Source organism: Trichechus manatus, unplaced genomic scaffold, assembly GCF_000243295.1.
Source record: "Trichechus manatus latirostris isolate Lorelei unplaced genomic scaffold, TriManLat1.0 scaffold00078, whole genome shotgun sequence".
Taxonomy (NCBI): domain Eukaryota; kingdom Metazoa; phylum Chordata; class Mammalia; order Sirenia; family Trichechidae; genus Trichechus; species Trichechus manatus.
Window position 1 is genome coordinate 10748810 of NW_004444014.1, and position 22245 is coordinate 10771054.

The following is a 22245-nucleotide window of genomic DNA, read 5'->3' on the forward strand; positions in this document are numbered from 1 at the left end:
TGCTCCACAGCATTGCAGCTACCCCTGTTCAATCACCTGTCACACTGTTCTATGATGATCTGTGTAGATGCCTGTACCACTCCCCCATAGGAATTCTCCCTGGACAGGGGCCATGTCTCATTTTGTATTCCAGGTCTTCACACGATGCACCTAACAAATTAGTCATAAGTGGAAATGCCAGCACCTTTACTCACTACTGGTATTTCCCCTGTGTCAATCTGTCAAAATGGGCATGATTTGATGCAGGAGAACATCCGAAACGAGGCAGGAAGTCATGCCTCAGGGGGACATAGCACTGCTTTATCACATCAGTGAAGCAGGTGGCCACTTATAGGATCAGTTGGCAAGAGCTTAGGGCAGGAAGGACAGCGACATGAAGAGACCCTCCCAACCTGAGCCCTGATACCTGAAGTAGTAAAAATAATGGCAGTGAGTTAAATAGTCTTCATGGTATTGACTGACCATTTCAGTGCTTCCAGTATGCCAGCTGCTATATTAAACACTGGACACATATTATTTCACTTAATCCATACAACAAACTGGGACGTAGGTTATGATTATGTCAGCTCCACAGATGAGGACACTGAGGCTCAGAGCAGACTAAGTAACTTGCTGGAGGTCATGCAGTTGGCTGGTTGAAGAGTAGGAATCAAACCCCGGTCATCTATTCTAAAGTCCTTACTCTCAACTGCTGTGCTGTAGAAGAAGAAATCAGGCTAAAACCACAGAACCCACTGGGTGGGAAAACATTCACACTATCCCCCCTCAAATCCTTTCAGATGATAGACAGGTGATAGATAGATAAAAACAGAGGCAAAGCTTGGCGGGGCAGAAGGGGCTGTTTCCCCCAGGCGCAAGTCCAAGGGAACGCCAGACGAGGTGCAGAATGACATTCCAAGATGCCACAAATATGAAAGGCACCTGACTGAGGCAGCTGGACCAAAGGGAGGAAATCATTTATGCTCACATGTCACTGCTGTCAACATCTATTCATCTTGAAATTGGGGGTGTGTGCAACTTAGAAATTTCCCCTGGGCACTCGTTACCCTCGCTAGGCTCCTAGATAGACAGATAGATAGATAGATAGACAGATAGATAGATAGACAGATAGATAGACAGACAGATAGATAGACAGATAGATAATTGATAAACAGATAGATAATTGATAGATAATTTATAGATAGATGATAGATACATTAGATACATAGATATAGATAGATATACAGATAGCTACATAGTTAGGTAGGTAGGTAAGTAAGTAGGTAGGTAGGCAGGTAGGTAGGTAAGTAGATAGATACATGCCTTCAAGTCGACTCCAACTCATGGAAACTTTACGTACAACAGAAAAAATGCTGCCTGGTCCTGCGTCATCCTCACAATCACTGGCATGTTCAAGTGCACTGTTGTGGCTATTGTGCAAATCCATCTCACAGAGGGTATCCCTCACGCTCGCTGGCCTCTTCTTCACCAAACATGGTGTCCTTCTCCAGTGATTGATCCCTCCTGACGATGTGTCAAAAACAAGCCAGTCCAACAAGTTCTGTTGTGATCGATAGGTTTTTCATCAGCTAATTTTCGAAAGTAGATCACCAGGCCTTTCTTCCTAGCCTGTCTTAGTCTGGAAGCTCTGCTAAATTCTGTCCACCATGGGTAACTCTTCTGGTATTTGAAATACTAGTGGCATAGCTTCCAGTATCACAGCAATAAGCAAGTCACCACAGTATGAAGATGGGTGGTGGGTTTGGACCATCCCATTGCCGTGGAGTCAATTCCAACTCATAGCAACCCTATGAGACACAGTAGAACTTCCCCATAGGGCCTTCTTGGCTGTAATCTTTATGGAAGCAGACTGCCACGTCTTTCTCCTGCAGAGCAGCTGTTAGGTTTGACCTAAATCTGACCACTCTGCCACTAGGGCTCCATTTCAGCCATAGGAAGGCATAAATAACAAATTATAAATAAGTGGAGACCTTAATAAATTCACTTCCACACACAACTGCCTAAAATCAATTCTCCCCTAGAGAGAAAGCCTCCCTGTGGAATAGGCAATGCAGGTGCCAGACTCCAAAGGAGGTGACATTATGGAATGGAGACTATTTTCACAAAGCCCCTTTGCCACCCACAGCTCCTGCTGGAGTTCACACCCTGCTAACCCTCTGCCCAACCATTTGCAACTGCTACAAAAAGATTCCCTCTACTCTCGGCCCCTTCCATCCCAATACAGCCCTCTCACCAACATCAGCCTAACCTTACTGAAGCACAGTTCATACCACAGCATATCCCTGCTGCAACACATTCAGACGCTCCCCTTGCCTTCTTTCTTTTCTTCCCTTTTTTTAATAGAAACGAAATTCACATAACAACCATTTTCAAGTGTACAGTTCAGTAGCATTTAGGTCATTCACGATGTTGTACAATCGCCACTTCTCTTTAGATTCAAAACTTCTTCATCACCTCCAAAGGACACCCCCCCACTCATTAAGTAATCTCTCTTCACTCCCCACCACCCTCAGCCCCTGGCAGTCACTAATCTGCTTTCTATCTCTGTGGATTTGCCTGTTCTGGATATTTCACACAAAAGTAATATTATAATATGTGACCTTTTGTGTCTGGATTCTTTTACTTAGCACGGTTTTCAAGGTTTGTTCATGTTGCCGCATCTATCAGTACTTCTTCCTTTTATGGCTGAATAATACTCCATTGTATGCATATACCACAGTTTATCCATTTATCCACTGATGGACATTTGAGTTGTTTCCACGTTTTGTCTATTATGAGTAATGAATGCTGCTATAAACATTCATGTACAAGTTTCCGTATGGACATATGTATTTTTTTTATTTTTCTTGGATATATACCTAGGAGTGGAATTGCTGGGTCATATGGTAACTCTAGGATCCCTGGTAGCACAGTGGTTAAGAGCTCAGGCTGCTAACCAAAAGGTTGGCAGTTCAAATCCACCAGCCACTCCCTGGAAATCCTATGGGGCAGTTCTATTCTGTCCTATAGGGTTGCTATGGGTTTTTGGTTTGTTTTTAATGGTAATTCTGTGTTTAACATAGAGGAACCACCAAACCGTTTTCCACAGTGGCTGCACCATTTTACATTCCCACCAGCAATGTATGAGGGTTCCAATTTGTCCACATCCTTGCCAAAACTTGTTATTTTCTGTTTTGTTTTGTTAATTACAGTGAGCGTCCCATTGCCTTCTGGTTGAAGTCTAAATTCCTCAGCTTAACTCAAGGACTTTCACACTCAGCCTCCAACCAACCAACCAGATTCATCTCCAACTACTGGCCCAGACAGCCTAGGCTTCAGCTTCAGGCCCAGAACACTACTCCCCACATCCCAAATGACCCTTGCCCTCTCTGCTCTACGGTTTCTCACTTTTTGCTTCCACCTAGAACACCACTGTCTTCTCTCAGGCTGCCAACAAACATTTGTGGAGTGCCTACTATGTATCAGGCAGTGTCCTGGCTTGTAAGTTCAGACTTCTCCTTCAACAGTTAGTCCAAATGCTGACTTTTGCATGAAGCTTTCATTAGTCTCCTGATGAGATATAACCTCATTCTTCTCTATGTGCTCAAAGATTTACAGCATTCAGCCTTGAACCACAGGCATACAACTGCCTCCCCCAGCACCATTAGCTTCTTGAGGGCAGGGAGTACAGTATCTATGGCACCTGGCCCCATCATTGATCATGGTGTACATGGATCCAATCTGTATTGGGCTGAATGGGCAGTTCCAGGATTCCTGGGTCATCATTTGCCGTTGGCATGTAAAGCACAGCAAAGAATTTTTAGTATCTAAACAATCAGCAAAATGTCAAGGAGTGAGTTCTCTGAAGCATCTAATTATTGCAAAAGCATAATAAAAATCACCCACTTTCCTGGATAATTTGGATTTCCCTAACATTTTTCTATTGCATATCTACACAATTAAATAAACTTTGTAAACCCATAACACTTTGTGCTACCAGGCAAGGACTATGAAAATCATGACAAAGAGGATGGAAAATGTACTGTTCATTCCCTCTTGGGCTTAGAATCCAACCTCTAATGTTAAAATAAAAGTGGATGTCAGGCTTGAGACCCATTCACTCACTCAGTCACTTGAAAACCATTTATTAAGTGTCTGCTGCCCCGAGTCTTGTAGTTGGGCTACAACGTAAATGGACACAGTTCTTTCCCGCCAGGTGTTTCTGCTCTGTTCAGGAATACAAGAACTTATTCAGATGAAAGAATCAAACTAAGCACTTTCTAAGCAAGTGAAAGATAATGTAAATTATTAGAACAAATGCTGAGAAAAATCAAAGTAAAAGAAAAACCCAAACAAGCCGAGGGTAATCAGGAAAGATGTGTTTGAACCATCTTCCTTTCTCAGTTGTGGTTGTTGGGTGTGGTCGAGCCGATTTTCAACTCACAGTGACCCCACGTGACAGAACAGAACTGCCCCATGGGGTTTTCTAGGCTATAATCTTTATGGGAAGAGATGGCCAGGTCTTCCTCCCTCGCAGCCGCTGGGTGGGTTTGAACCTCCAGCCTTTTGGTTGGCAGCTGAGCACTTAACCATTGCACCACCAGGGCTCCTACCCTTTCTCAGTAGGGAATAATAAACCAGCCTTGAGAACACTCTGTGTTAACCTCTTAGAGAGTCAGGTCCAGATGGTTCTTGAGGATGGAGGAGATCCAGCGTGTAGCACATCTAATCTTCTAGCCCTTTCATTCATTCATTGTTTCACCAATTCATTTATTCAACAAATATTTCATGAGTCCTTCCTATCTGCCAGACCCTACGCTAGTGCCGGGTATACGGTGGTGAACAAGAACAATGTGGTCCTTACAAACTAGTGGGGTTTAGGAATGTACTATTTGAGAGGGTGTCTTTTTCATTCTAACTTTACCTTCAAGTGTAAGTTAATACTCAAGTGAGTTGAATTCCTAAGCACAGAATGGATGATGATGAGGATGGAGGGACAGCTGTCCAGAGGTAGGAAGGATGGCAGGAAGAAACCTTACTGAGAATAAATATCAGTCATAATGTATAGCATTGCAAGGTTTAACAGTTTAAGATGATGGGAGGCAGGGATGGCAGCCAGGGGGAAGAAGGACAGGAGCCCTGCCCAAGAAAGGGAGGCCATAGAGGGCTCTGCACCAGGGTCACCTCCCTCCGCCACTCCCAAGCTGAGAGTTGGCATTGCTACGATGGGTTGCCGAGCCAAGAAGTAGAAAAACAATGAAATGGGCCTGCCATCAATGAGAAGGCATCGTGCAATGCCAGCACTTGATTTGGAAAGTATTCATAAGGCATTCTTGGCTAGGATATTTAGGACAAAAATAGAAATATTCTCATCAATGATTTATAAGATTGCTTTAGAGAGGTGGGGCAGAACCCAGTGTAACAAAGAGCAAAAAAGCAGACTCCTGCTTGCCACTGTGCTGGAGAGCATGGGTCAGGGGAGACAGAGCAGGGGAGGGAGGGTGCTCTTTGCTCCCATCACAGGGATTAGAGCCAGGAAAGCTACCAATTCAGTCCATCTGAACCTCAGAACCTCAGATGAACACTTTTTGGACTCTTGCACTACAATTTTCTTCTCCTCGGGGGTAGAAGCCTCCAGACAAGACACCTGAAAGTTACATTTGTACTGTAGACAGTAACAATATTAACAAATTAGTTGTCAATCAGATAGGAACATTATTCCAAACAGAAAATATCCTCTTCTGGATTCAGCCCTTGGAGGAAGAGGAGATGGTGACTGAGGAGTGAAATAAATAAGAACAGATTTAGAAAGAGCAGAATGCAAAAGAAAACTTTCCCATAATGAGGTAAGATCATTTCACAGTTATGTGCTGAGCTTATTATAAGCCCATTCCTGGATTCTGTTCATTTTCAATTATGCAAGAATGGACTCTATCTCCTGGACTCTCCATCAGAAGCATATGGGATGGGAATGGAAAAGTCACTCAATTCAGACCTTCAAACATTATGCCTGTACTACTGCCAGCCCCACCCTCACCCCCATCGCTGATACCGTCTGTCTCCACCCTATCCTGCGTGACGCTCCCCAGCCAATCTTCCTGAAACTCAAAATTTGATCAAGTCATCATCATAGTGGGGAGAACCTTCAGCACCCTTTTATTCATTTATAGGATCAAGACCCTCCTCAGGCTAATATTTAAGGCTCTCCAGTCACCCAGACAACTGACATTTACTGTGCATACAATAGGTGCTAGGCCCTGAATACAGAGAACTGAACAAGACAGGCACAGCCATGCCTTCAAGGAGCTTACAGTCTACTAGCGTGTGAGGAGAGAATCAACAAGTACTTAATTAAATAATTACAATTATGCAGATGACTATAAAGGCATGCAGAGTACCCTGGGAGCCCATGATGAGTTATCTCGCTTAGTCTATAGGGTAGGAAGTCCTGGTGGGGCAAGTTAAGTGCTCAGCTGCTAACTGAAAGGTTGGCAGTTCAAACCCACCCAGTGGCTCCACGGAAGAAAGACCTGGTGATCTGCTCCTGTAAAGATTACAACCCAGAAAACCGTGTAAGGCAGTTCTACTCTGTCACATGGAGTCACTATGAGTCGAAAATCGACTCCATGGCACCTAACAACAACAAGAATCAGATAAGTAAGGCTTCCCTGAAGCAGTGATGTTTAAGCAGAGATGTAAAAACTGTGCAGCAGTAAGCTAGGAAAGAAAAGAGGAGAGGATTCCAACAAGGGGACAGTTTGTACACAGGCTGTAAGGTGACAGAGATCGTGGATGTTTGTAAAACTGGTTGGCAGCGGTGAAAATGAAGATGAGAGTGGTACGAGATGTGTCTGGGGTACTCAGGGCAGGGGGAAGAAGGCGGTGACAGAAGATGGGCCTTGAAGGGGAAGGAGATGAGTCAGGGTGAGTCGTGAGGATCCTTGAATACCAAGCCAAGGAGACTAGGCTCTATCCTGGAGGTAATGGGGAGCCATTGAAGACTTTCAAGGAGGGAAGGGTCATGACCAAATCTGTGTTTTAGTAAGTTCTAGTAGCAGAATGAAGTGTCTGTGGGTCAGAGAAGGTAGGGCCAGTAGCAAAGAGATCAGTTTGAAGACTCTAACAAGTGAGAGAGAATGAGGGCCTGGTGGGGAGGAGATGAAGATGTGGTAGAACTCACAGGACTTGGTGACCAAAGGGATGTCAAGGACAAGAGAGAGGGTATGATCAGTAATGGGTCTCACATCCCGGCTTAAATGACTGGGCAAATGATGGTGCTGTTGACCAACACAGGGACTTCAAGTGGAAGAAATTCATTTTCTCATGGGAAGGGAGAAACCTTGAGTCTGGGGGTCATATGATGGAGACTTCTAGAAGTTGTAAATAGGGGGCTGAAGTTCAGGAAGGTAGATGGGGCTGGACATATTCAAATGGGACCATCAGCGTATAAAGGGGAATTACTATCATGTGCAAGAATGTGGTGGCCCTAGGAGACCCTGAAGCCTGAAAAGTTCCAGGATGGGACCAGAGTAAGTTCAGCATTTAAGGGCCAAACAGAGAAAGAGGACCCAGCTGAGCAGACTAGTAGAAAGTGGTAGGTAAACAAAGAGAAAACAATGTTTGTTTTAAAAGAGAAAGGGGAAGAGATTTCAAGGAAGAAGTGGTTCACAACATTAAGATAAAGACTAAAAAGTGGGGCTATTGGATTTGACTGTTAGGAAGTCACGGATGACCTCAGGGAGAATAATTTTGGTAAAATAGGAAGGGCAACAGCCAGATCTGAGGGCACGATGGAAAATGAGAAGCAAAGAAGCAAGGGAAAGCAAGGAGGAGCTCCTGTTTCAAGACCTTTGGCAAGGAAAGGATCGTGACAGGGCATCTCAATAGAAATTGGACTTTTTTAAGGAATTGATTGTCATTTGAAGGGATGGACTCTCCATCGCTGGAGGTGGTTAAGCAGAGTAGAGAAACTTCCTTAAGGGATGCAAGAAGATGGATTACTCCAATGGGTGGGGAAGTAGAAGAGATGGCGTCTAAGATTCAGTCCAAATCTGAGATCCATGCCTCTATGGAAAATGAGACATATCAAAAGAATCGTTTTATGTAGTCAGTTGTTTAAGATCGTGACCCAAACTTGGGCACCAGGATAAGGTCAAGGGAAACCTGGGCAGGGATGAACTTTCCTATGCCTCTCAGATATGAGGCAAATTGCCATGTACATCTTCCCTAAAGAGGAACCCAGACTGGAGGCTGCCTTGCTGGGGCTAGAGAGGGCTTGAGAGGAAGAATGCCAAAGAGATACCTCACCCCCTCCCGCTAAGAGAAAGTCAGTCTCCCCCATTGGGAGCCAGGGATCAGGCTAAATACAGACTACGTAACAGTGAGGCCAACCCATCCTCCGTCCTCTTGGCCTCCTCCCCAAGGGCCTAGAGCGTTGCTCCCTTAGGCTACTGACTAATAGGAAGGGAGAATGCACTGAGCCTCGACTTCCCTCAGCACTCCGTGGGCCCGCAGCTCAGTTGCTGAGGCAGCCCTCCGGGGAGCCAGCGTCCAATGCCTGTGCCATCCTCAGCACCCGGTTCAGGGACATGGAGCAGGGAGGGGAGAAGAAGAAAGAAAGACAGACTGATGAGAAGAAGGAAACATAAGGAGAAAGAGAAAAAAAAGAGAGAGATGCCAAAAAGTAAGGAAACAGTTCGTTTATTACTATAGAGTGGTTGTGCGTGTGTATGCCTGCACACATGTGTGTGTGTGTGTCTGAGAGAGAGAAACACCTGGGTTCTATCTCTGACCCTTGAATGAGTCACTTCACCTCTCTGGACTTTAACTGCCTGATGTGTAAAATGAGAAAAGTGGATTTGAAGATACCTAAAGTTCCTTTCAGTTTGAAAATTCTGTTTCTCAGATTCTGAATCTGTATATGTATAGCACCCCCAGAGGTCAAAAGCACTAGCAGCACAAAGAAAATACAATAAACTCCAGTGAGGAAGCTGTGGGCACACAGGTGTGTACCTGACAAACACAGGTGCGTGCACCCACATACACACACGTGCACACATATACGCAGGAGCACGGCTGCTACACTGAAGGGTGTGTCAATAAAGTCATCAAGTTGGTTAGAGCATTTTTCTACACACTAACACGTGTCTGATCAATTTACATACGGTCACACCTCTTCTACATACTGGGAAATGCTTCATCTCAACTAACCTAAATATTTGACAGTGAATCATTTTAGATTGTCAGGCTTTCTAGGTAGCTAAGCATTTACTCTTCAGATGATCAAAACTAGTTTAAAAGCCCCACAAAGGAAAACAGTTGGGGGGTTGTATGATAAATGTTTTAAGCCGACTCTGCCAAGGCTGACTTGCTCTTGGTTCTCCATGGCATTGGCTGTTCTCACGCTCTCTCAGTACCCACTGACTGGCCATGTTCCGTGTGCCAGGACTGCAGGGGCTGGGCTCACAAAGGGAATAAGCTGCCAGGCCAGCCCTCACCCCCCTACCTGGTGAAGGGGGCTTATTGGGGAAAAAAGACCACAGAAGCCTTCCCAACTGGGGGAGAAATGAGAGTTGAGAGTGAAGACAGGGGACAGGCAGGCATCTTGCTGCACCAGCCCCACCCCCTTCTGCCCATCCCAGAGCTGATCCTTAAGCAGTGAATGGGGGGAGACGGGGGAACGCAAATTTTCAAATAAAGATGAACGCCGGGGGACTGGGTTTCACCTCCTGTTTAGGTGGTTCTGGGCAACCTGGGGCCACCACCTAGAGGGGTAAAAGTGGGTGAGGTAGGTTTAGGCAAAAAGATAGGTTGGGCTTAAACAGATTCATCTTCTCTCTTCTCCCCACCCCACATTCCCAGGTGCAGGAAAGTTCCAGAAGCTATCTGGTTGTCCCTGGGATAGGAAACATAGGAAAAGAAGTAGAAGTCAGTGTCTGCCCCAGGGCCCCTTTAGTGAAGGTGAGAGGACCTCACAACAGAGGTTATAGGTAGGTGTGGAGAAGGTACTGGGACTCAGAGGCTCCCTATGACTGTCCTGGTGAGCAGGGGAGCCTGCCAGCTCCAGCTGCAGTCTCCAGGACCAAGATCATGGCTGCCACATCCCAGAAGTGCTCATCAGGGACCCAAACAACAGCACAAGGACAACCCTAGCCCCCTTTCCCCCACCAGCATCACCAGAGGATGTATAAACTTCCCCTCCACCTCATCTTGGCTAGATGGGAGGAGGAGGGAGAAACCTATAGATGGAGGATTGGCCCATACAAGATCAGATTATGCTGAAAGAGAGTGAGTTACTTTAACTAGCACGTTTGAAATCTTCTTCTCCCCCTGGCCTGGGTGAGTCTGGGCACTAGAAGCACAGCATAAAACGGACATTAGAGAAAATAAAAGCTTCTGCTGAGTGCTGCTGCAGGTACAGCTCGAGTGGCTGGTTCCGGCACCTGTCCTCACCTGTGCTGCTCTACCTGAGGACTTCTTCTCAACTCCTTCCTGAGAGGTCCCACCTTAAGGCAAACCCCAGGAACCTGAGTAACAGAGTCATCTCTAACCTGAGAGATGGCAGGGAGAGCCAGGGAGCATAGACCGGCCACCCCCAGGAGCAGAGGGTGTTTGGGCACAGGGTCAGCTGGCTCGAGGTCCAGATGAAGTCCTCTGCCTCCCGTAAGGCCCCACGTCAGGGAAGTGCTCCCTGCAGCCTCCTAGGGCTCCTTTCCAAGGCACTAGAAAACCCCCATAGCAGTTTACCTTCACGTCAGCCTTAGAGTTAACCTGTAAGATCTGATGGGCCAGAGAAGGCCTCAGGCTACCCAAAAACATTCTGAACAAAGCTTTCTTGCTGAGAATCTATTCCCAAGACAAAGGACTAAAAAATGCAAGTGTCTGTAAGGAACATTCAGGCAAAGGGAAGTGATCTCAGAAGGAGGAAGGGCTGGGGAGGAGGATGGGGTGGGTGGGTAGACCCAACAGAGACTAGGCCATCGGCTCCCCTCCCCCACTGACAGCCCACAGCTCAATGTCATGGCCAATAAGGCCACAGCCAGGCAAGACCCTCCACAAAATGTCCTTGAGAGCCTCTTCCACCTCTCAGCCCCTGGGTCTCTCTGGCCTGACAGTCCAGGAGGCTTCTGGCTCTACTCAACATAGGCCTGGGGCACCTGATATTCCCCAGACCCCACCCTCATCACCACACTCATATAATACCATGTGCAAGCACACACAAGGACACACAGACAAAACACACAGACACACGCCAAGAAATCAACATTCAGGATATCTTCTCTTATACCCCTGGGTCCTGAGTTAGGGTCTGGATACCCTTTTCGTCCATGGTCACTTAGTTATTAGGTCAGAGTGGTGGCATGAAGATAACAACACTCTCAGGTTCTGCCATCTCCCAATGGGAGGACAGGGCCTGCACATTCTTTAACAGCCTAGAAATATACTCATATCACCATCACCACCATCATAGGTGGTGCCATAGAGATACTGCCAACATCTCACCATACAGCTGGGTGAGGGCCCTCCTCGGGAGCAGCAAGGACCAGGCTCTAGGAGAGATGTTCATGAGAACAGGAGTCAAGGTTAGGAAGGGGAGGATGCAGACAATGAAAGCGCTCACCTTTATCCAGCCCACACATAGCAGCGCTTTATGAATCAAAATGGCAGGGGAGGGGTGGGCAGGGAATGGCAATGACCATAAAACCACCAGTAAGAAAAGGCAGGTCATCTGTTAACATGCCGCAGGTGTGGCCTCGAATTCTTGCAAGGTTGATGAAGAGAAGGTGTAGCAGAGCCTGCTGGTTCCTTCCCACCTGGGCCAAAGGGAATTCTTTCCTCTAAAACAGGCTGCCTTCCAAAGGAAGAAATCAAAGGAGGAGGGCATTTGGGCATCCTCACCTGGGAGACGTCACGGAGAAGAGGTCCCACTGGGAGCCCTCAGGCTCTGCCCACGGAGGACCCAGGGTACTTTGTTCAGACTCAAGGGCTGTGAGAGCTCAGAGTAGAAGAGACGCACGTGGGTGGAGATGGGAAGAGGGCTTTCCAAAGGAGGTAGCACTGAGCAGAGCCACCAAGGAGAGGTAGGACTTGTTATCAAGAGAGGAGACAGCATAGCCTAAGGACTCAATGCAGGGGAGCTTTGGGATCAACTGACCTGACTTTACATTTAGGCTCTGATACTTCCTAGGTATATGACTCTAGGAAAGATGTCTAACTCTCTAATCTTTGCTAGCCTGGTGTGTAAAATGTCAAAGCTTCCCTTACAAGGATGCTGAGAGGAAGAACTAAGCCCGATCGGGGCTGGCCTGTGTGAACAGCTGGTAAATGGAAACTAGGGGGTGGGGGGTGGGGAGTGGTGGTTCAGTGGTAGAATTCTCACCTCCCATACAGGACACCCAGGTTTGATTTCTGGCCAATACACCTCAAGCACAGCCACCGCCTATCTGTCAATGGGGATAGATGGGGAAGAAAGGCCTGGTGATCTACTGGAAAATCAGCCAATGAAAAACATATGAATCACAATGGTCCGATCCACAACCAATCATGGGGATGATGCAGGACTGGGCGGCGTTTTGTTCCACTGTGCTTGGGAACGCCATGAGTCGGGGGCTGACTCAACTGCAAGTAACAACAAATGGAAGCTGAGAAGGGGCCAAGGAGAGAGTGAACAAAGGCTGGAGGCTGAAATGAGGTACTGTGCATATAGGGGCAGGGAGCTGAGGATGGGTGGGTGGTCGACAGCCACAGGGCCACAGCCCAGAAAGATGGGGCCCCCTGTATGGATGAGGTGTGGCTGGAGGAGGCAGCCTCTGAGGCCCAATCTCTGAGGACGATGCGCTGGGAGGTGGAGAGGGAGGACAGCATGCTGTCAGTCCAGCCCTGTCAGAGGCCTTCTTCTCATTGGCCATGAATCTGACAGGAAAATCAGCAGACCGGTGGTGTGGGCCTGGGCAGCAGCAACAGACAAGGCCCTGGGGACAGCTTAAGTGGACAATAATTGCAGGTTATTATATACCGGGCTGCAGCCAAAAGCCAGGCAGCTATTAAGTGTGATTGGGAGAAATAATCAGGAGGAAGAGGATGGATGTGAGAACCAGGCCACTCTCACGGTTCTTGGGGCTGCTCTGAGGCCAGGGAGCCACACAGAGAAAAGGACAGGGTGCGTGGAGAGCAGCTGATTTATAGTATCAGCACCCTATACTCAGAGAAGCAATTCTGTCGTTGCCTCTGATCCTCCCCCTGCCTGCAAGGTGTGCAGAGCAAGGAGAAGAGTTCCTATTGCACAAATCAGGGAAAGAGGTCCAGAGAGGGGGAGCAAGTAGCCCAAGGGCACCCAGCAAGTCTTGGCTGGTCCTGTAAGACCCCAGATCTCATGGGGTTGAGCCCCAAGAAGGGACACTGCCCTTGTATGATGTACAATGTACATGGCCCTCATACATCCCCAGTCTCTTCGTCTGCCCCCATCTTGGCCTCATCTCCTCCAAGCCTAGAACGCATTTTTGGAGCAAGAATAAAGCACCCCCATTCTAGAAGCTAAAAGACCATGGGCATCTTCACAGAAGATTCCCAGAGACCAAACCACCCCCTTCATTATTTAACTTTTACCAAGACAGCCTTACCCTGATGGGGACACCAAATGACACCAACATGGAATACATGTGTTGGTGGGTTATGTGCCTGCCCCTGCCTCCTGCAATCACAGCAGCTCGCATACATCCAGGAAACTCATTTAAGAGGCTCAGTGCCATCCTCAGGTCTTGCAGCCCTGCCCCTCCTTCCTGGGAACGACTTTCCCCAGCCAGGCCACCCAGCCCTGGTCTAGACTCAGCCTGGTCCAATGACCCTGCTTTGGGTCACATTAGAGCAGAAACCTGGCTCAGGAGGGATCAATTACACTGTGACTCAGCAAGAGGGCACGGAGCCAAGGAGTGAGTCACAGCAGCTTGCCCACCTTCCAGGGGCACAAATGCCCGTGTGGGAGCCTCCCATGGGCTGGTGTGCAGAGGTGTGGTATAGGCTTACCTGAACATGGGGGTAGGGGGTGCTAGGTGTGTGCTGGAGTGTGTGCCTCTCTCTACACTTTATGAATGCAGGTGGACATCATTGAGCTGCCATCTTAGGAGAAACTCGTGGGACCCCTCCCTGACATGGGCTTCTTCCCCCTAGACCCCCTCACACCACTTTGCATACACAACTGGAGATGTCATCCACCTGCTCTAATGTGGAAGGGGTGGGGACTGGGCTCCCCCGTGTGTCCCTCTCACGTCTCCAACAACACTGGGGGACCACCGAGGAGAAAGCCCAATTGTCCTCCTCCTTAGAAAATCTCCATGTGCTCTGTCCCATCTGTTCCAAAGGTTATTTTCTGCTACTGCTTATGCTGATGCCTGGAAAGGAGACACTTGGTTTACCGTTCGATGGGTACACTTGTAAGAATCATAGCTTACACTTCTGAAGCACCTCTTGTCTAGCAGGCACTGAGTATGTACTACCTCTTTTAGTCTTCACAACAATAATGTGCAATATTATTATCCCCACGTATCAGATGAGGAAACTGAGGGTCTGCTGCTGGCAAGTTAAAGATCTGCCTGACTACCAAGTTTAAACTCTTTCAACACACTCTTTCCATGTATGTTGATACATATATATGTATGTGTGTAGATAGATAGATAGATGCCAAAACCAAAACCAAATCCCTTGCAGTTGAGTCGATTCAGACTCATAGCGACCCTATAGGACAGAGTAGAACTGCCCCACAGTGTTTTCAAGGAGTGGCTGGTGGATTCGAACTGCCGGCCTTTTGGTTAATGACTGTGCCACCAGGGCTCTGATAGTGGATAGATAGATAGATATACAGTAACTTAAGTCTCTTATACAAACTTTTAAGCCACAAATGCCTAATTGTATTTGCAGACTGTATTTCTTTAGATTTTACTCTTAGAACAAAACTTAATGTGTCTGTTTAATAACATACCAGAATTTATAAGTTTACGTATACAATTCAAAAGACTTTAAATTTAATGCAAGAAGTGCAATAAGACTATCATCTGGAAATGATTTACGGGGACAGGGGGATGTGCTTTCTTTAAAACCTATTGCCTCTTCTTTTAAATACTCCTAATGAGAGCAAGGGGGCAGTGGTGATTCAGTGGTCGAATCCTTGCCTTCCATGTGGGAGACTCAGGTCTGATTCCTAGCCAAGGCCACTGACACAACCACCACCCATCTGTCAGGGGAGGTTTCTGTGTTGCTATGATGCTAAACAGGTTTCAGCAGCACTTCCAGACAAAGACAGACTAGGAAGAAAGGCCTGGCAATTTACTTCCAAACAATCAGTCAATGAAAACCCTATGGATCACAAGGGTTGGATCCTGCAGTGTACACGTACATCCCATTGCTGTTGACTGATCGAGTTGGCTCTGGCTCCTAGGATCCCATGCATAACAGAACAAAACTTTGCCCAGTCCTGTGCCATTCACCCAAGAGTAGGTATATCTGAGCCCATTGTTGCAGCCACTGTGTCACTCCATTTCGCTGACCCTCTGCCAAACACGATGTCCTTCTGCAGCAATTGGTCCCTCCTGATAACTTGTCCAAAGTAAGTGAGATGAAGTCTCAACCATCCTCGCTTCTAAGCAGCATTTTGGCTATACTTCCGCCAAGACAGATTTGTTCATTCTCCTGGTAGTCCAAGGCATATTCAATATTCTTTGCCAACACCATAATTCAAATGCGTCAATTCTTCTCCCATCTTCTTTTTCACTGTCCAGCTTTCACAGGCATAGGGTCCCCATGAGTTGGGGCAACTCAGTGACAGCTAACAACAACAACAGGAGTAAATCTTCATCCTCTGAAAGCAGAAATGATCTTTGGAAGATGTCAATTATGTTTTAAGGCCTGATACAGTGCTTCTCCCCTTCAGTACAATAGATGCAGGTGGCAGGGGGTGGGGAGTTGCAGATTTCTCCCTTCTGGCCCATCCTTCCTAAATACACAGGCACCTTCCTTGCTCCAGTCTTGCAGCATTTGGTGGCACTCTCCGTGTTGTCATCAGGGGGTCAGCATCTGGCCATTGAGCCCCTACCCTGAGTCCTTCCTACAGGCCAATTCAGCTGCAAGCCCCCAAAGGCCACTAGCAACCCTTGAAGCTCAAGCCAACAGCTTTCCACAGCCTTCAGTGCCTTCCTGGACTGCCCTTGCCTCTCCTTCCTCATAGCCAGCCTCTCCCTCCCTCTCCCCTAGCTCCACTGCCACAGCCTCCTCCTTAAGCTCACATCAGCACCAGCTCCTGGGTGAGAGAGCAGAGGGAGTCCATCCAGGTGGGCAAGTCGGAGGTTCCCAGATAACAACCCTTGGAAGATCTGGCCTGCTGCCAATGTCATGCAGTCTCTCCTTCCTAAGACCCTAGCCCGATGGGGCCCCGTCCCCACACAGGCACCTCAATCCTGCATGTCACCTGCGCAGCCTGTAGACATCAAGTTTTAAGCCCAGCACTATCTGAAGGCGTGTACACTGGACTAGCAGAGCCTGGGAAGAGAGTTAGGATTAGAGAGCCCACGCAAAGCTTCGGAGGCATTCTCAGAGAAATCGTGGCCATGCCAAAGTGACATTTACCCATGGCATTGTGTGTGCAATAAATACAACTTACTATTTCAGTTTCTAAAGTGAGCCCAGTGTCTGAAAACCTCAGGGCTCATGTACAATAAATTAACATAATTAAAAACTAATTAGGAAAACATCACAGTTAAAAGGACTTGCTGTTGCAACACCTCTCAGGTAAGAAGCGGCCTGGAGTGCTGGCAGCCAGGCACAGAGGGCAGGCCCCCAGAAGGAAAGTGACCCAGGCGCTGCCCTCTCCTATGTCCTCCTTCCCCAGGGGCACCCGGGGAAGCAATCCTGCAGCGTGTAAGGATCCCCACTTTTTGCCTGGCTCAGGGCACCTGCCTAGTCCCAACCTGAAGCGGCTGCTCCTCCTCCTCTGTAGTTGTGGAAGGGGCTTCTGCAAGCCCCTCCGCCCTAAAGAGCTTCCCCAGTGGCCTGTTAGCAATGCTCTGATAATATTGGCTGGTTAAACATTGATCTCAGCACTTTACCTGCATTTACTCATTTAATCCTAGAAACAGCTCTATGGGATGGGTTCTATTTCTCTTCCTATTTTACGAATGAGGAGACTGAACTACAAAAAGATTAAACAGCCTGCCCAAGGTCACACAGCTCCTAAGTGGGAGAGGCAGGACTTGAACCAAAGAAGTCGGGCTCCGAAGCACAGACTCCAACCACCACCCGCTGCCAGTCTTATCTAAACTGCTTCTTTTGTTCTGAGAGCTGCCCAACCCGGGCTTGTTTTTAATAATGGAAAATTTTTTTGGGGGGGAGGGTGTTAACCTAAAGGTTGGTGGTTCAAACCTACCTAACGGCACGTGGAAGAAAAGGCCTGGCTATCTACTTCCATTAAGATTACAGCCAAGAAAACTCTATGGAGCAGTTCTACTATGTAACACATGGGGTCGCCATGGGTGGAAATTGACTCAACAGCAACTAAAAACAACAAGGAGTCCTAACCAGTCCTAACGTTTCAGTACAAACAAGTTAATCAAATCTACCTACATTCTCCTGTTGCCCATTCTGACCCACAGCCCCCGCTGTCTCACTTAATATTTCTTTACATGAAAACTGTTAAGTGAACCTCACAGATATGCCACTGTCTCATTTTCTTGGATGTGATGTGAGGAAGGAAAGAAGGGGGGAGAAAAGGTCCCAGTTTGTTTGACAGAGAAGAAAGCTGAGGCCAGAACAATGCCCAGAGTCCTGGCTCGCCCCACTCCCATGCAGGACACCCCTGGCTTTGACTTGTCCCCCTTATCCTGCCTCTTCCGCTGCCTTTCAGTTTCCTGCTCGTCCTCAGGAAAAGTGAGACAAAGCCCCAGCTGGCACTGAGGCTGAAATAGGAGCATGGAGGGCACATCCATGCTGATCCAGGCCCAGTTACCCCAAAGCATTCCCACCATTGCCCAGGGCTAGAGGAGCTCCGACAAGACCACAAGTGTATCCCTAGGGCTCAGCTAGCAAGAGGAAAAGTCCAGAAGCCCCTCTCCTGCCAGCCCGGGCACTTGCTGAGCCACCGGAGACAGCACAGTCCTTTCTGGGGAGCCCCTGGGTTTCCCAAACACTGAGCATCCTCCCCCCTCTCTGTATGGGGGGTTTGCTCCCCTGCCCCAACCCTTCAATTGTCCAGTGTGGCAGGAGACTGCTAATGTTAACTGAGAGAAGACGGGGATGGCTCTCCTTTCTCTTTCCCACCCTAATTATTGCTCTTTATAACACTAAACCTTCCCAAATTACCCACGGCCAGAGGAGCTCTGGACTTCTGGCAAAGACCAGATGCAGACTTTTGAGGGTCCTTCAAGGTCCTGTCTTGCCCAACCAAGCTATCTCCACACAGGAGTCCCATCTAGACGCCACCTTGCACCAGACCCCAGAGCAATCTATTGTTAAGTGCCAGCCTGGCATCTCCAACCACTGCCTCAACCTGAAAAGCTCCTCCTCCCCTCACCTTCTAAGATCACCAGCACCTTCCCCCAGATCAAGGCTCCTCCACTGTCCGTGTGGGCCCCATCTTCTCCGGGGCTCATGCCACACACAGCCTGCACCTTTCACCCTACCCTTCAGATGGGTCACGCCCTTGGGTGGTAACTGGGCCCTTGGGTCAGTCTCCTTTGCCCAAATAAGGGCACGAGCTCCCTCCAGAGAGCAAGTGTATCCCCTCCCCCACCTCCCCTCACTGCCCTCTGCAGGCCTGGGCAGAGCAGTCCCTCTGAAGTCCCTCTGAAGACTGGAGGTCTGCTCTCTGTAAGAGGAGCTCCGCGCAGGCTGCAGCTCAGTTTTCACCTCTGTCTCAACATAACCTTGGAGAACCAGCTGCTTCTCTCCCTCATCGTCCGGAGTCTAGGCCATCACCTGGCTCTCTGGCAATCTAACACCCTCTGCATCCTCCTTCACACTTCTCAAGACTACTGCCCCATCGCTGACCACCACATCCACCATGGAGTGCTCCGATTTATCATGTGTGGAGCTCCTCAGGCCCGGAAGACATTTAACCATATGTTGCCCTTTGCTGTTCTGGGGCACTGTTATGACTTTGGTCTCCTACCTAGATAGTGGGTTCTTCATAGGCCTTGTCCTTTCTCTGCTGATTCAGTAGGAGATCAGAAGAGCTGGATGGCTGCATGTGCTTGCTCAGGGCCAGGCTCTCACCCCCAGCCTGGATTCCCGTCTGGAAGAATTTCTGCCTGGGGCCATGGGGCTCCCCATCCTTGGGTCCCAGATAAATCAATATAGTATTGGTCTCCCCCACCCCACCCCCCAGCCACTGGTGTCTATAAACTCCATCCTAAGCACCTACAGGGTGCTGATCTGTGTTTGGGTGGGGTTGGAGAGGACAAGGAGGAGACAGATTACGGGGTCTCTGTCCTCCTCGAGTTCACAGTCTACATGGGAAGAGGAGATTCAAAAGCAGGAAAGCCAGAGCAGGTTTGAGGGTGGGTAGCCATGGCCAGGGCTGTGCCTTGGGGCTCAGTTGGTGCCACAGGGAGAGAAGCTGAGCACAAAGCAGGTTTCCTCCCCAAAAAGAAGGCGAGGAGGAGCATAAGGAAGCAAGTGACAGGGGGCAATGGCAAGGCCTGAATACCTAACCCCTGATCCAAGATCCCCACACATGGGTCTCCCTGACACCCCTAAAGATGCATCAGCTGCAAACCGTAACCCCAAACCCAGAGAGAAGATGCGAAGCAATAGTTCCCGGCTCCCTCTTCCGTTTGTTGGCCTTTGTGGATGGAATAATTGTGGCTATGAAGTGGCACTTGGAGAAAAAGTTTTAAATCTGTTTAAATGTCACAGTGAGTAACACTTTGCCCCCATCTCTCTCTAATTACATTTCTCTTTGATGATCTAAGACAAAAAAAAAAAATTTAACTCAAGTCTTCCTAGAATATCAAGGGCAAGAATACCAAAGAGTCAACCTAACCATACTCCATGCTATTTTCTCAGGGGTCCTGCTCCTGAATGGCATTAGTCTGAGACACCTGTCTGTGTTATTTTATCCCCAACACTCTGGCTGTGGCAAAGAGGTAAGAGCCTCAGCAATGCAGCTCTGTACCTTTAAGAGATCAAAGCCTTGGCTAGGCTGCTTCTGCTGCTGTTTACACAAGGTAGCTCAGTTATGAGGGGGCCTAGTGTCCTGGCTGCTTCTGCCCCAGCAAGCTGGGGGAGAGGTGGCATTTCACTATACACCTGCCAGAAAGCTGAGCAGTGTAGCCCAAATCTAAAATCAGCCATCATCAGGTGGGAGAGATGGAAGGGTGATTCTTCCCCTAAGGGACAAGGAGCTCTCTGGGCAGCTGTGGGTCCACATAGTGGAGATACACAGGGAGGGGCCTTGGTGCACGGTGCAGAGGAGCAGCCCTGGACGGAGCTGACACTGTATGGAGAAGTTTTTGCATGGATGCCCCTTTCCTTAACAACCCCAATTCCCCCACTCACTCCTGCCCAGGGACTGCTTTCATTTATGTATTGACTATTATTATTAATAATAATATGAATAATTAAACACTTGTGGATAATTTACTGGGATCTGGGAGCGGCTGGAGGGGTGGCAGGAACCAGTGGGGGGTGGACCTCAGCTGCCTTCCACTGCCCAGTCCCCTCTTGTCCCTACTCACCTGGCTCACTCCCTTCACTTTCCTTTGTCGCCACTTAAGGGGGGGCGGGAGGGAGGGGTTGGAAGGGGAGGACATGATGGGGGAGTAGGCAGAGAGAAAGACCTCAGGTAGGAATTACCCTTTTAAACTCCCCGGTTATGGCAGAAAATACATTCCTCTCAGCTGTGATATCCTGGGAGCCGAGCACCAGGGCCACAGGATGATATTTGAGGAGGTATTTCGGACAAAGTTACTGGCCTCTGCTGATGTGTGCTGGTGGGGTCTCGGTAGATGGGCACTTGCGCGCGTGCACGCGCGCGCGCGCGCACGCACTTGCACACACAAAGAAGAATGTGGATACAGACAAGGTCTGTGCACATCCACACTGCGTTCATCCAAGCTCCCACAGTCTAGGTGAGACATACACACCTCCGATCCACACATGCAAGCCTCCCTTGTGCTTACCAGGGGCATGCCCCCCTTATTACAGCACTTCACAGGCACGCCAACCACACACCACATGCAGACGGGCTCTAGGTGGAGTTCCTGTTCGATTCCATCAACTTGGGTGATTCTTAGACCGTCATGTAATACTGGATAATGTAAGCTCATGAAACCGAGTTATGAATCAATTATACTTACACATGACTGCATCAAGTCAAGGCAGGAGAAGCTAAAATGAAAGGATGAAGTTCCGCAGTTCCCAGAATTGTACTTGCTGTTTGGTTTGGGCCCCGGATCCTCGGGGAGTGGCCTCCCGGGTGGACTCAGGCCTGGGGCTGCGAACCTTGGGGCCTCGGGCCTTCTCCGCGCTGCCTCCGCCAGGAGAGCTCCCCGTTGTGATTTTACCAAACGGGCTTAGCCTGGGTTTTCAGGCACCTGGGGTCCCGTTTCTTTAAATAAAATTTTAAACATCGTCTAGTAACGTAATGTAATCCGGGGACAAGAAAAGAGAAACCCTTAACACCAGAAAGTGGCATGCGGGGCCCAGCCAGGGTGGGCCAGCACCTCCACCCGACCACGCCGGCTCCCAGCCGGGCAGACCGCGGGGGAGCGGGCGCGTTATTTTAATTTGCCGGGGCTTCTGAAGCCGAGAAGAGGTCGCCCTGGAAAAGCAAATGTGGGAAAGGCTGAGATGGAAGGAAATGCCATTAAAGTGAAAATTGACTTCCCCACCCCAAGTTCCCCATCAGCCTTCGCCAGCTCCCGCGCCGGCCACTCCCTCTCCCGCGCTGCGATGCTTCGGCCCCGGCGGGCCTTGCAGGGACCCCGGCGGAGTCTGAGCGAGGCTGCGGGACCCTGGGCTCTCGCCAGCCGACACGATTCCCCGCCTTGCACTTCTGGGGCCGGGGGCGCCGCCAACGCACCCCGCCGGGGACAGCGCAAGCCGCGCGAGTCCGGGTCCGACCGCAGCCCGGATCGAGATTCGGGGATCTTTATTTCTTGGGTGGTGGATTAAGAAGGAAAAAAAAAATCAGTTTTAACTAGTAAAGCAAAAACAAGCCGGTCTCCCGCGCTGGCTCTCCAACCACAGCGCCCAGCGCCTTCCTCCCTCCCCGGCGGGCGCGGC